The following is a 13,019-nucleotide window of genomic DNA, read 5'->3' as shown; positions in this document are numbered from 1 at the left end:
AAGGTGGACTCCAGCTCGGCAAGGGGCCAGCTGGGAAGTGGCCACCCAGGGCTAACTCCTTCTATATCTGAGGACTTGGGTCCATCCTCACTTCCTTTGGGGGCCCCTGATCCTCAAAGCTCCCTGAGGACAGGCACTGCTTCTGGAAGGCCACAGGATTCCCCCAGCAGCCAGCAGAGCGACGTTTGCACAAAGGTGCTCAGTTAACAAGAAAAGGCAAGACAGGTCACCTGAGGCAGCTTGTTGAGTGCTGGAGTCCTCGGCCCCAGCTGTGCAGGAACAGCCTGCCTGAGAGCATTAGAAAATGCTCCTGCCCAGGCCCCTCAGTCTGTATTCAGTCGGTCTCAGGTGGAGCTTAAGCACCAGTGATTTTAAAAGTTCCCCACTGACACTGCATCCACCCCCAGGCCTGGGTGGTGGCTGCGCCATGTGGGCACACGTCCAGCCTTTCTGGGCCCACTCCGTCGTTTGCAACGGCCCAGGGCCCAGCCTTGCAGAGACTCGTATGTGGTGGGTCCAGCACGTCCCCGGCACACAGAGCCACCCTGGCCGACGTTGGTTCAACGTCCCGAGATGGTTTTGCCTTGTTTTGGTGGGTAGCTCCCTCTTGTTGACGGGACTGTCCTCATGGAAGCCGGGAGATTTCTAGAGGCGGGAAGACAAGCAGTGAGCGCTGACCCCATGTCCAAGCTGGGCCAGCGGCCGGCTGTGAGCACTGGTTTAGGGTGTGTTGCTAAGGTCCGGGGGAGCTTGAGAGTGTTTGATGGGACAGAACTCATTTCCTTGGCCTAGGTCTCCTTTTGGTGACAAATGGCATTTTGTCGGAAATTCCTCTCCTTGGGGACAAGGCAGTGTAGCTGGCTCTGATGAGCTCTCGCTGAACACACGCTATGTGCCACATCTGTGCCAGGGCTTGGGGACCCCTGAATGAATTAGACACATTAGACCTAGTCATGCCCTGTGAGGGCCCAGCGGGCTTTGGGTCCCCTCTCCCCAGCACCTTAACCCAGGGCAGCCACGGCAGTTGGAGAAGGCAGGGAGGGAGAGCTTCGTACATAAGGATCAGGGCTTGAAACCTTGGCAAGGAACAGGGTTTCGGGGGCTCCTGGCAATAGTCCTGCTCGTTGAAACATTTTCTTTTCTCAGTGTAAACCGTTCCCAGTTGAATGAGAAAGGTGATTTGGAACCAGGCCCATGACCTTCTGCAGGTGCAGAGCTGTAGGTCTATAGATTGTCAGGATATTACATAAAATGAAAAGCCCCTAAGGCCAGGCCTGAAAGAGCGAGCTTCCCCAGAGTCTGAGCCTCCTCTGCACGATGCAGAGCTTCCGGAGATCTTAAGAGTCTGGCAGCCCCTACACAGCAAGCCTCACATGGGACTGGGGTGTTTGTTGCACGGTGCAGCGTAGACATAGTTGCTGTGAAGGAGAGTGTGCAGACTCTGAGACCCAGTGTCCTCAGCCACGGAGGGTTTCTCTTGGAATCCACAATCAGTACGCACTGGTGCAGGGCAGCATTGGGTGGAGTGTTCGTTCCAGCGCAAACTCCTGCTGTGCGTCCCTCTCTGCTGGCCCTGGTTGGGGCTGAGGGTGCAGGTATGGCTGAGGCAGGGAGTCCAGCCAGACAGCATCTCCAGGGACCGGTGGCAGATGCTGCCGGAGAGGTAAGTCCAGGAAGCGCAGAACCAGCCTTAAAACCCGACGGGGATCATAGAAGGCACCCTGGGGAGGGGATGTCTGAGCTGCATCTTGAAGGAAGGGTAGCAGTTAGCCATGTGAAGAAGGGCAGTCCAGGTGGGAATGACAGCTCTGTGTCTACCCTGGGACGGGTGCTCTAGGCCGGGCGTGCTGGGGCTTAGCATGGGCCAGTGGCAGGGGGCCATGAGACAGACAGATCTGCATGCAGGTTTGACTGGGTGGGGGAAGTGTGGGACCCTGTTCTATAGCTCAGTAGCCAGAGAGCGGGGTTCTAGCAAAGCACATGTGTGTGCGTGTACTTGGAGCATATGGGGGGGGGTGCAAGGGCGCAGAGAGTTGTGAAATGAGACAAGCCCAAACCCAGGCAGTGGGGGGCTCAGGCCACCCTCTGCTTTGCAAGGTGGTTCCCAACACATAACAGTACTGGGTTCCAGTGTCAGCCCCCTCCAGGGTCATGGTTCGCTAAACTTCACATTCTACAAAGTGGTGATCTTACCAATGATTTGAAGTCCTTACAAGGGCCTTACGGAGCTTCCCGACATAGTTCTGTCGGGAACTAGCACCCTGTGCCCCAGACCTTTGGAACTTCTTTCAGGCCCAGATTTCATTCCTTGGAGCTGTGGCACAAGGTGTCCCCTCCACTGGAACTTCTTCCTGCTCCGCCCCTCCTTCAGAGCTTGCCTGGCTGTCATCTTCTCCCCCACCACGGGGGCTCCCACTGCAGGCTGCTGCTCCGGGTCTCTGGGCTTCTCAAGCACATGGGGCCTGCCCGTCCCAGCGTCCACCACCAAGCACCCTTTTCCTCGGGAAGTCCCTTGCAGGCATTTAGTGTGCCTGTGCGCCTGTTGACTCTACTCTGCAGTACCTGGCACGGTACCTGGCCCCAGGTTGATGCGCAGTAAAGTATTTGGTAAGTAAATGACTGAATCCTTGAGAAAGCCCATGCTCAGCGACATTAAGAAATGCTCCTGAGCCCACACTGCCCGTGCGTGGCAGAGAGGGTATTCAACCCTGGCCCTCTCTCTGGCCCCAGCCCTGTGCGGCTCTCACTGTACCACCCGGCCTCTGCTGCCTGCGCCGACCTGAATGATTCTGTTTGCAGACAGAGAGGGAGAAATGGACCTCAGAGCCCTTTCTCCTAGAAGGAGGGCACTGGAGTGAGTCAGGCAGGAGGATGGTAGGGCCTCAGTGTTCGGGCTCAATGGGGAAAATGAGGCAGAAGCCCAAAAACAAAGATTGGGCTGGTCCAGCTAAGCTGGGGAAGTGCACAGGGTGATGCGTCACCTGTGCCGGTTGGCGAGTTCGTCTGTGGCTTCGAGATTCGTCGCTGCCCCACCTCCTAGGATGAGGCACCCCCCGCCCTGTCAGGCTCGGAATAAATCTGAGACTTCCACGAAGGGCTGGGCCTGGCTAGGGCTGCGCCACACCCTTCCCGAAATCTAGAGGCCGTTCTGAACTTCACTTATTTGTCTTTTCACAGAAACAGAAGTATCAATAGAAAGCCACTGCAGCATTTGCCTTACTCTGCAAATAGAAATGGAATCAGAAGAGTAGCGGTTTGAATCCCACTTGTAAGCAGTTTGTAAAAAGTGCCCAGGTTCCCTAAAAGGAGGAAACACTTATTTTCTGTTTGCAAAAAAATAGCACTGGGTTATGTCGCTGTCAAGCCTCAGCAGAGCGCTTGGAGTTTGCAAACAGTTGGGAATGCAAAGGGCAGAAGCTCCTTCAGGCCTCGCTCTGGGAAGCCTTTGTCACCACCGCCCTCCTGCATGTTCCGAGCCACTCCCAGCGCAAGCTGCTTGCCTGCCCAGCAGGCTCTGAAATAGACTTTACAGCTTAAGCTGTGATTAGGGCTCACGTTCACGTTTGTTCCTTCAAATAGCTCTGCTCGTGTATCTTTTTATTTAACATTAAGACAAAATTTTAGCTAGCACATGCACGTTGTAACACATCAAATCGTGTAGCACTCCATACCACTGCCTCCTCCACCACCGTCTTACCTGTGCTCAGTAAAGTACTTCTGTCGCCTAGTTACTGGTTCATGTGCAAACCCCTGCACAGGGCTTCTGGGTCCTCGTTTCGTGAGACGAGGTTACTCATGCCCTCCTGTTTCTCCTGCCTTTCTTCTTGGCTTCAGTATCACCCACCTACTGCATTAGAGTTGACGGTCCCTCAAGGTCACTGACATTTGCATACCGTCCTGTGTCCTCTGCCATACGCCTCATCCATAGCTTGACACTAAAAGTTGGGAACAGTAGGCAAAGAGTGGGCGACACTGGTGTAATTGTTGCCATTTCAGAGGCGCCTAGTGCCAGGTTAAATCCCGTGGGGGGGATGACCTTTCTCTCTCCTGAGGTCAAACTCAGAAGCCCTGCACCACTCACAGCGGGATGGCCCGGGGACAGCCCAGTGTGTTCTTTCGGTTGCAGAAGCACGCCGCCACGCTGCAGCTTGCTTCGTCTCTGGATCATGACCTTTTTGTGCTGGACTTTTCCCCTGGAATTTCTCATTGCCTTTCTTTTTTTCTTCTACTGCTGTTTGCCTTTTCACACTCTCCCTTTGCTCACACCACCCATTCTGTGGAGCCCCACCCTGCCCATTGCTTCCAGCCCGGAGAACTAACTCCCTCTCCGGAAGTTCCCTCCTGCACAGAGTCGTGGCACCTCCTCTCCAGGGCTGCTGCCCACAGGTCACCCCAGGCTCCCCTGCGCTGCTTTTCTGGGTTAGAGCTGCTTCTTGCAGCTTGCTTCCTAAGAAAAGATACGTGGAAAGTAAAGTGTCTGAAAATGCCTGCATTTTATGCTCACACTCAGGGTTGATTTCTAGGTTCAAAATCTTTTTCCTCCAGATTTAAAGACTTCAGTGCTTTCCTTGCTGCTGATGAGAAAAAAATCTGATTCTTGGTTTTTTGTAGATTATCTATTTTCTGTTTCTGTTTTCTGGAAGATTTTGGAAATTCTTCTTCATTCTTGGGGTTCATGTATTATATGAGGATGGTCTTCAAGGTGGGTCTTCATTCATTAATTGTTCTGAACGCTCAGTGGACCCTTAAATCTGAACACACGTGTCCTCCTCTGGGAGATTAAATGCACTTGATTGTTTTAAAACCCCCACTTGTTTTTCATTCTCCATTTCTGAATTTCTTACTTGTTGGCTCTAAAGCCTTCTAGGATGGGACTGTATTATTTTACTTTTTTATTTTTTGAGACAGAGTCTCACTCTGTCACCCCAGGTGGAGTGCAGTGGTGTCATCATAGCTCACAGCAACCTCAAACTCCTGATCCAATGATCCTCCTGCCTCAGCATCCCGAGTAGCTGGGACTACAGGTGCATACCACCATGCCCAGCTAATTTTTCTATTTTTAGTAGAGATGGGGTCTCGCTCCTGCTTAAGCTGGCCTCAAACTCCTGAGCTCAAGTGATTCTCCAGCCCCAGCCTCCCAGAGTGCTAGGATTACAGGTGTGAGCCACTGCACCTGGCCATCTTTTTATTCTTTATTCTACATTTTGTTGACTTCATTTTTCAGTTCATCTTTTTTTTTTCGCTTTTTATGAGCTTGTTGGTACTAATACTTTAAATATCTGAGAACTTTTTCTTGTCCCTAATCTCTTCTTTTCCGAGAATCCCTTTTTGTTTATAGCTACTAGCATATTGAGGACTGGAATAGCAAGTAAAGTGTTTTGTTTGTTTGCTTTAGTCCATGAATTATGTCTGCCTCCTGGAAGGTCAATTTTTGTTTATTTTGCCCTTTCTTTTCCTGCCTGTTCATTCAGGGTTGACAAAGGTCTAGCAGCTGTTATTTCCTCTTTGGCCAACAGGTAAACAGGCGTAGAAAGACTGGGGACTTGGGCAATCTCACACGGGGAGAGATGCGTAGCCGGTAACCAGACGTCCACTTCGGATTTCTGTGCTGCCTCTCTTGCCCCAAAAGACTTGATTGATTTCAGGTAGAATTTAGGCCACAGCCTTGGCCCACTTTGCCTACCGGGTGAAGGCCAGTATCTCCCACTAATCGGGGTTGTGGGAGAAGTTGGCATTCCGGTCACTATCTGTGTCATGCTGGAGGTCCCCGGAGGTCTGTGGTCATCAGGAGTCTTTGCACCCCCATCCTGGCATGGTTGCTTTCTGCTCACCGGCCCAATGTCCTTTGCCAAAGGTGAGGCCTCGAAATCCACTCCCAGTTGTCCCGCAGCCCCCACTGGAAGCGTAGGCGTCTCCCTGTCAGCACATGAGACCCTCCACTCTGGGATGGGGACCCAGTGTTCTTGCTGGCTGCCTGTGCAACAGAACCCACTAGAAGTCCTCCTGGGTCCCCGGGGCTTGCTTAGAAGTAAATCCCCACCTGCATTTGGAAGAATTCAAGGGGATTTATGACTCCAGGCAGGTTGCATTGTCTTGGTCCATTTGGGCTGCTATAACAAAATACCACAAATCAGGTGGCTCGTAAACAACAGAAATTTTATTCACAATTCTAGAGGCTGGACGTCCAAAATCAAGGTGCCAGCAGATTCTGTGTCTGGCGAGGGCTGGTTTACGGACATCATCTTCACTGTTGTCCTCACATAATGGAAAGAGGGCTTGGGAGCTCTCCGGGGTCTCTTTTACAAGGGTACGGATCCCATTCTTGTGGCTCCACCGTCACGACCTAGTCACCTTCCCAAGGCCCCACCTCTTAATTCCATCACCTTGCGGGTTGGGATCTCAACATAGGAATTTCAGAGGACCCAAACATTTAGACCACAGCAGTGCAAAATTAGGAAAATGCGACACAGAACATTAAACCATTGCTCATTTTACCCTCGTCTTCTTCTGCCCCTGGAACCTTCTCCTTTGGAATGTTCTGACTTGCAGAGAGGAAACAATAAGATCATTAAAAAGGAGTTCTCGGTCCTCCAGCTTCGGAAAGCTCCTTAGATCACACGGGATCTTTTATTTATTGCTTTCTCTTTCCATTTATTCAGCAGATATAGATGCAGTCTTCCTGTAAGCATAAACTGTGCTTAAATACAAGGGGTGAGGAGGATGCCTAAGCAATTCAGACTCAGTGTCTGCCCTCAAGGCTCCTGCAGCTTAGTGGGAGAGACGGCGAGGTGGAGCGAAGGCCACGCTCACAGGACGTGCGCTTAGCGGGACGTGCAGCCGGCTGTGCTCCGGGAAGTGACTGGAGCAGGGGCGGCACCAGGGATGGGCTCAGTAGCGTGAGTCCAGTGTCATTAGCCTGGCACCAGTAAGGGGGGGTGGGGCGTGCCGAGGACACAGCAGAGCCAGGGGTCAGAGGCACGCAGCGCAGCGCCTTTCCTGGGCGGCGGAGGGCTTGGCCGCGCTGAGGTTTGGGTTTCTCGTCTGGGAGGGCACAGTCACCTACCTGGTGCCTCGGTCTGTGCTGGGGAGGAAAGGGGCTGGGGGGCTGGGGGGTAGGCTCGATGCCAGGTTCACAGTAAGCCTCAGTCCAGGGTAGCTGGCCTTGCTCACGACAAGGCGGCCGGCCGTTCCAGGCAGGCGCGCAGTGAGCACTGTAGTAGGGCGAGCCGTTCTGGACTTCAAAGAACCATCGGCTTGAACGAGTAGTTCTCAGCGAAAGGGGAGTTGAAGCCATGGCGCTTAGAACAGGGGAAACCGCCTACCCCCAGCCCCGTTTTGCGAACAGGCAGAGGCTCACGGAGGGAAAGAACAGTCTGCTCACGTGCGCTGAGACAGGACCGAGGGCAGGCGCTTCCTAGCTGCTCTTTGCTGCTTTTTATTTATTCGTTTATTTATGTGTGCCTTCTCCATCTATTATTAAGAGCGTATTTTTCTCAGCTTTTTATTTCCAGTAATCATTTATTGATTCTTTTATTTTCTAATGGAATGTTTGAGATGGGTAAGAGACGACCCAGGAAACAGCTGCAGAAGCTGTGTGTGTAGCAGCGAGAAAGGCACGCATGCGGATGTCTGGCTGGGCGGAGGGACTTTCAGGCAGGTGGAGCTGGCGGGCGTGATTGCTTGTGGACCGCTTTGGGAGGCGGTCATTCGCGCGGCCCTTGAAATGCTCAGAGAGGGGCGACCACACGGCGAAATTATTAGAGAGAGGATTGAGGGTCAGACTGGAAAAGTGTCCTCTTCTTCCACGGAGCGTCGGGGGATCCTGCTCCAGTGCTGAGACCCTCCTTCTGCGGGCATTTGGTGCGCGCCCCCTGGGTGCCAGGCCCACAGAGAGAGATGCTAGCGGCAAAGACGCCAAGGGAGAGAGTCGGGAAATGTAGGGCACGAGAGATCTTCCTGTGGATTTGGGCTCATGACAGCCGAGGGCTCCTAGCAGTGCCGTCGTGCCCAAGTTGCTCAGCCTCTGGGAGCCACAACTTCCCCTTCTGGAAAATGGGCACTTACACTCATTCATTCGAAAGCTACTGATCGGGCCTCAGCGATATGCCTGGCATTGTCCTTGGCACTGGGCTGCAGTGAAGGTCAAGATTGCTGTCAAGAGGCTTCTCCTCAAAGTGGGGAAGAGAAATGAAAGAATAACGTGCTTTCGAGTAGAGATCAGTACCTTGAAGAACAGGAAGTAGGGCACGTAGATGTAGGGGGATGGGAGTGGGGACCCCGGTGGACAGGGTGCCCCGGAAGGCTTCTGCTGGGGTCTGAGCAGGGTGTGAATGCTGTGCTAGAGCGAGCCAGTGCAAAAGTGTGGGCAGAGTGTGTTCCCACAGAGGAAACAGCAAGTGCAAAGGCCCTGGGGTGGTTATTTCCAAAAAGGATCAAGAGTGCCAGTGTAGTTGTTGCAGGACTGACTACGAGGTGGGAAGAGTGGGAGGAATTTGGACGGGCAGGCAGGGGACCCCCATCATGTGTCTTTTTTGGTGATGGCACCTTATAGCAAATTCCTTTTCTTAAAAAAAAAAAAAGTTTTCCCCCCGATTAGACAAGTATTAGATCAAAATTGTAAGCTTGACTTTTCTGTGCACGTCACTAGCAGTTTCTTCAAAAAGTTACCATTCAGAAGGATGCAGTTTCCAGCCCGGACACAAACACAGTTGGAGGGATCCGTAGGCAAAGATGAGATTTTCGTATCTCAGGAGATGGTAAAACCCACCCGGCTGTCTGGTCGTGTCTAAAAAAAAAAAAATCACATTAAAATGCAAATACTCCTGAGTAACTGAAATGTTGATGGGTGCAGCCCGCCAGAGGAAAATATTCATGAAATACAGGCTGTGGATCCACCGCTAGCGTGGCCAAGCCGTTCGCTCAGCAAGACCCGAGCGCTAGGAAATCTCAATTATGGGAGCTGTTGTGTGCGGTGCCGTCGGCAAACCCCGGTGTCCCTAGGGGCATTTGGAAACGGGGACGCTCGGTGCTGGGTAATCATGAGATGGGATGGGGGAGCCCGCTTCTTAAAAGCCCTGTCTGGCCGCATCCCTTCATACTCCACTCGGACCTCTCAGCAAGGACCTTGGGGACACAGAAGAGAGACCGTCACCTCCCTAGTGCCAAGAGGAGGGGATCGACATTCCCCTGCACTCACTCCATGCACGTAGCTACCTTCTTCTCTTTCTGATTCAGTCAGGGACTCCAAGTTGGATTTCCTTAAAAAGCATTATCCTTTCCTTTGTGGGTCTTTGAGAAAAAAAAAAATGAGAGTACAGTTTTCCCAGTAACTTGAGTCACAAACATGGCAGTGCAGAGAGAAGGGAGAAATGACGTTGACCCGGCACCGTGACTACACATTTAATCCATACGGCAGCTCTCAGGTAGGTATTGCTATTCCATTTTGTAGACAGGGAAACTGAGGCTCGGAAGCAATATAGTGGGGCCCTTCAGAGCTTGGGCTCGGTGCCAACTTGTGTGGCTCTGAGTCCCAGCTCTCTCAGGCCTGCCAGCTGAGGGGCCTGCTTGGGGCGTTCCTACCCCCACCCATCCCACTTCGCTCTTGCATAGCGTGGCGGACGGTAGCACCACCCCCTCCTCCGCCTTGCAAGGATTAAAAACCGTCGGTGGGTATAAAGTGCTTAGAACACTGCCGGGCCCCTAGGACGTGCTCAGCAACACCGGGGGCTCCACTGACTGCTTGTAATGTGTCCAGGGTCGCTCAGCTAGCAGGAAGTGAGAGATGAGGGCGTCGGCACAGCCCAGCGTGATGGTCCCCGTGCGGGTAAGCCCAAAATGAAGCTGAGAGGCTCTGTGCAATCACAGGGCACCATTCCCCACAAATTGCAGATGAGCATTGTCCTGCTCACACAGTTCTTACTGGATTCCCCGCGGAATTATTGCCCCCACCTTACGGACGGGAAAAATGGATGTTCATAATCTTTGCGGCTCCCCAGAAGGCTGTCTGCCTGTTTATCAGATTTCACTGGAGGCTCTTGCTGCTGCTGCTAGAAGAAAAAGTTTTTGCTTAAGGATTGCAAACGGAAGCCGCCGCCAGCAGCGTTGCCGTTCACTGTTGCAGCGTAACAAGCCACCCCGGAACTCAGCAGCTGAGTACAGAAGGTTGCTGTTACTTCTCAGCCTTCTGAGTGCTGCTGCCTGGACTCGGCCGGGCGGTTCTCACTGGGGATGTCCCATGGGTTGGGTCAGAGGGTCGCTGGGGCTGGAGCCACTGGAGGCTCCTTCACCCGCAGGGCTGGCACCTGGGCGGGCACTCTTGGGCCTCTCTCTCCACCCGCTCCCTGGGGCTTGCCCACAGCAGGCGGTCTCGGGGCACTTGGACTTCTGTCGTGGCTTCCCCCAGAGTGGAGAGTTCCCCCACACGGGAGGTGGATGCTGCCAGTGTCCACCTGGGCCCGGGACCTGCTCAGGCTCACCTGCTTCGGGCTCTCACCCAGGGCGAGGGGGCCTAGAGCCCGCCTTATGATGGGAGGGGAGGTCAAAGGACGCGTGGCCACCTGTAATCCCCCACAGCTGAGGAAGGGGGATTTTGCAGGTTCTGGAGGTCAGTTCACTCCCATATAACGTGGGTTCTGCCGGGTCCCTGAGAATGCATCCGGGGGATACTGCAGAGACAGGCCCACGGCGGGCGATTGGCTAACGCCAGGACCTGCCTCTTTGGGGAGCTGGGAAAAAGTCAGTCTGGCAGACAGACTGGAACCAGGCAAGCAGTCGACGTGTGGGACCCGTGGGCAGAGCCGAGGGGCAGGGGATGGGACGGGAGAAGAGGGGACAGGCAGGACTCAGGAAGGCAGGCAGGCTGACCCCCGGGGCCCCAGGAGCAGAGCTGCGGCCACCAGGCCAGAGCTCAGAGCAGAACATCCCCCTGGGGGCAGAGGTGAGGGACAGACACAAAAGCCTGTGTCTTTTGTGGCAGGGCGGCTTCCAGGCCTCTGTCCTTATTGCTTCTGAGACCAGGGCAGGCAGTGTCTGCAGAGAGCAGCAGTCAGGGGCCGGGGCTGCCCAGGCCGGGGACCCCACAGGGCCTGAGTCCACAGCCTCCTCCCCTTGGGACTTTAGCCTTGGCTGAGAACACTGGGCAGAATGTTCCATAAGCTCCCTTCAGTTCTGGGGCTCCCAGTAACCCAGGGCCGACCCAGCGCCTGTAACCAAAGACCGGCTCCTCCCACCGGGCCCCTGGGAGCTCTGGTTCAAATCTAAGGCTCCTGAGCATCTGTTTACCCCCACCCCAAAGGGATTTGTATTTAAGCAACACCTTAAGTAGAACCTAGCAAAGGCCCTGGTGGTTTGGTATAAGTATTTGTGAAATAATTGAATGATAGCCTTAAGCATTACCTCTGTCTCTCTCTCTCTCTCTTTTTTTTTTTTTTTTTGAGCTAATTTAGACTTACCAAAAAGGTGCAGAAATAGTAGAGTTTCTCTCACCCAGCTTCCGCTGAAGTCAACATCTTACATAACCCTGGTCCGACTGGCAAACCCAGGAGCTGACGCTGTGCAGCGCCGTGAACTGAACTGCAGCCCGGCCCAGCTCTCACCGTCCCCACTAGGACCCTTCTCCCGTCCAGGGTCCCCGTCCGGGATCCCGGGCTGCTTGGTCGTCGCGTCTCCTTGGTCCCCTCCAGTCGGGGACAGCTCCTCAGCCTGTCTTTGTCCTTCGTGACCCTGACACTTTGGAAGAGCCCTTATCAGTTATTTTGTCGAACGTCCCTCTCAGTTTATCCGATGTCTTGTTTTGGGCTGAGTTTGTGCATTTCTGGCAAGAATCCCACGGATTGAGGGACGTATTGTCCTTAGTGCCTCGTGTGGCGTCCGTGGTGTCTCTGTCTTAGTCACCGGTGATGTTGCCCTTGAAGCCTGCCCGGCTTCCCTCTGCCTGACCTTCCTAAGGTCACTCTCTTTCCTCCGTAACTGACAAACATCCGGGAGGAGCTATTTGAGACCACTTCGGTCTGTCTCCCCGCACACTTGAGCACATTCGTTTCGGCATCTTATCCGCAATACTTACCATGGTGCTAATCGCCTGCAGGTGATTTTTCTGTTTCTCTCTTTCCTTTTACATTCATTGATTGGAATTCTACTGTACGGAAGAATGGCCCTTCTGCCCCATTGATTTGTATGATTATTTATTTATATCGATAAAAATCAGTGGATATTTATTTTATTCTGCGACTTACAATCTAACCCCGTGGTTATTTATTTATTTATTTTTTGCTTGAATCGCCCCAGCTTTGGGTGGTAAGAGCCCCATCAGGTTTGCTTGTGTGTTTTCCACCAGCCCTTCCGCTCCCACCTTCTCGCGAGCTCTTCCTTAACTCTGTGGCATCACACGATGTTCAGGGCTCATCTTGTAACTTATCTTCCCAAACCCTGGAATCGACCACTTCTCCAAGGAGCCCTGGTTCCTTTCCTCGGAGAATGGTGTGCAGAGCTGGGTGCCAAGTGTGCATATTGCTATGGGGCTGTCATTGCCTTTAGGTGTCTTAGGGGGCAGAGCTGGGAATTACATAGATATGCACTGACACACACATGCACACGCATGTGTATTTCTGTATCTGCCCAGCTGGAGGGCTATTGAAAAGCACGAGTTTATACTGGTTTATACTGGTACCTCTAACCCAGTCCGACGACACGAGGCTCATGTTAGCCTCACTTCCTTCCTATAACAACTTTCTGCAACAGTAAGAAACCCAGCTTTTGTTCACTAAGATATATTTATTTAATTCTAGTGTACACACTGAAGTAGTTTCAGCCTGACCCGTACCCTGGGAGTAACACATTTACTAAGTAGATGGTGGCATTTGCGTGCAGTCTCTTTGTCTTAGCTTTACACGATCCAGGCAAAATACTGTTTTCCAAAGTGACTCAGGTGAGTTCTCTTCTTTCCCATCCCTGTCAGTGTTGGTATGTTATTTCTTTGTAATAGTTTTGTCTGCTTGTTAATGTTTGCCTTCCGTTTTGGA

The 13,019-nt window shown here is 52.9% G+C and overlaps 1 protein-coding gene across 1 annotated transcript in view; it reads left to right on the top strand.

Annotated features, from left to right (window-relative positions):
• The window catches only part of TUNAR (transmembrane neural differentiation associated intracellular calcium regulator), a 44,574-nt gene that overhangs the window by 16,020 nt on the left and 15,535 nt on the right, over positions 1 to 13,019 (top strand). The window lies entirely within an intron of this gene.

This window comes from Microcebus murinus, chromosome 6 (assembly GCF_040939455.1).
Source record: "Microcebus murinus isolate Inina chromosome 6, M.murinus_Inina_mat1.0, whole genome shotgun sequence".
In the NCBI taxonomy this organism is placed as follows: Eukaryota; Metazoa; Chordata; class Mammalia; order Primates; family Cheirogaleidae; genus Microcebus; species Microcebus murinus.
This window is presented reverse-complemented; position numbering and strand designations above follow the sequence as displayed.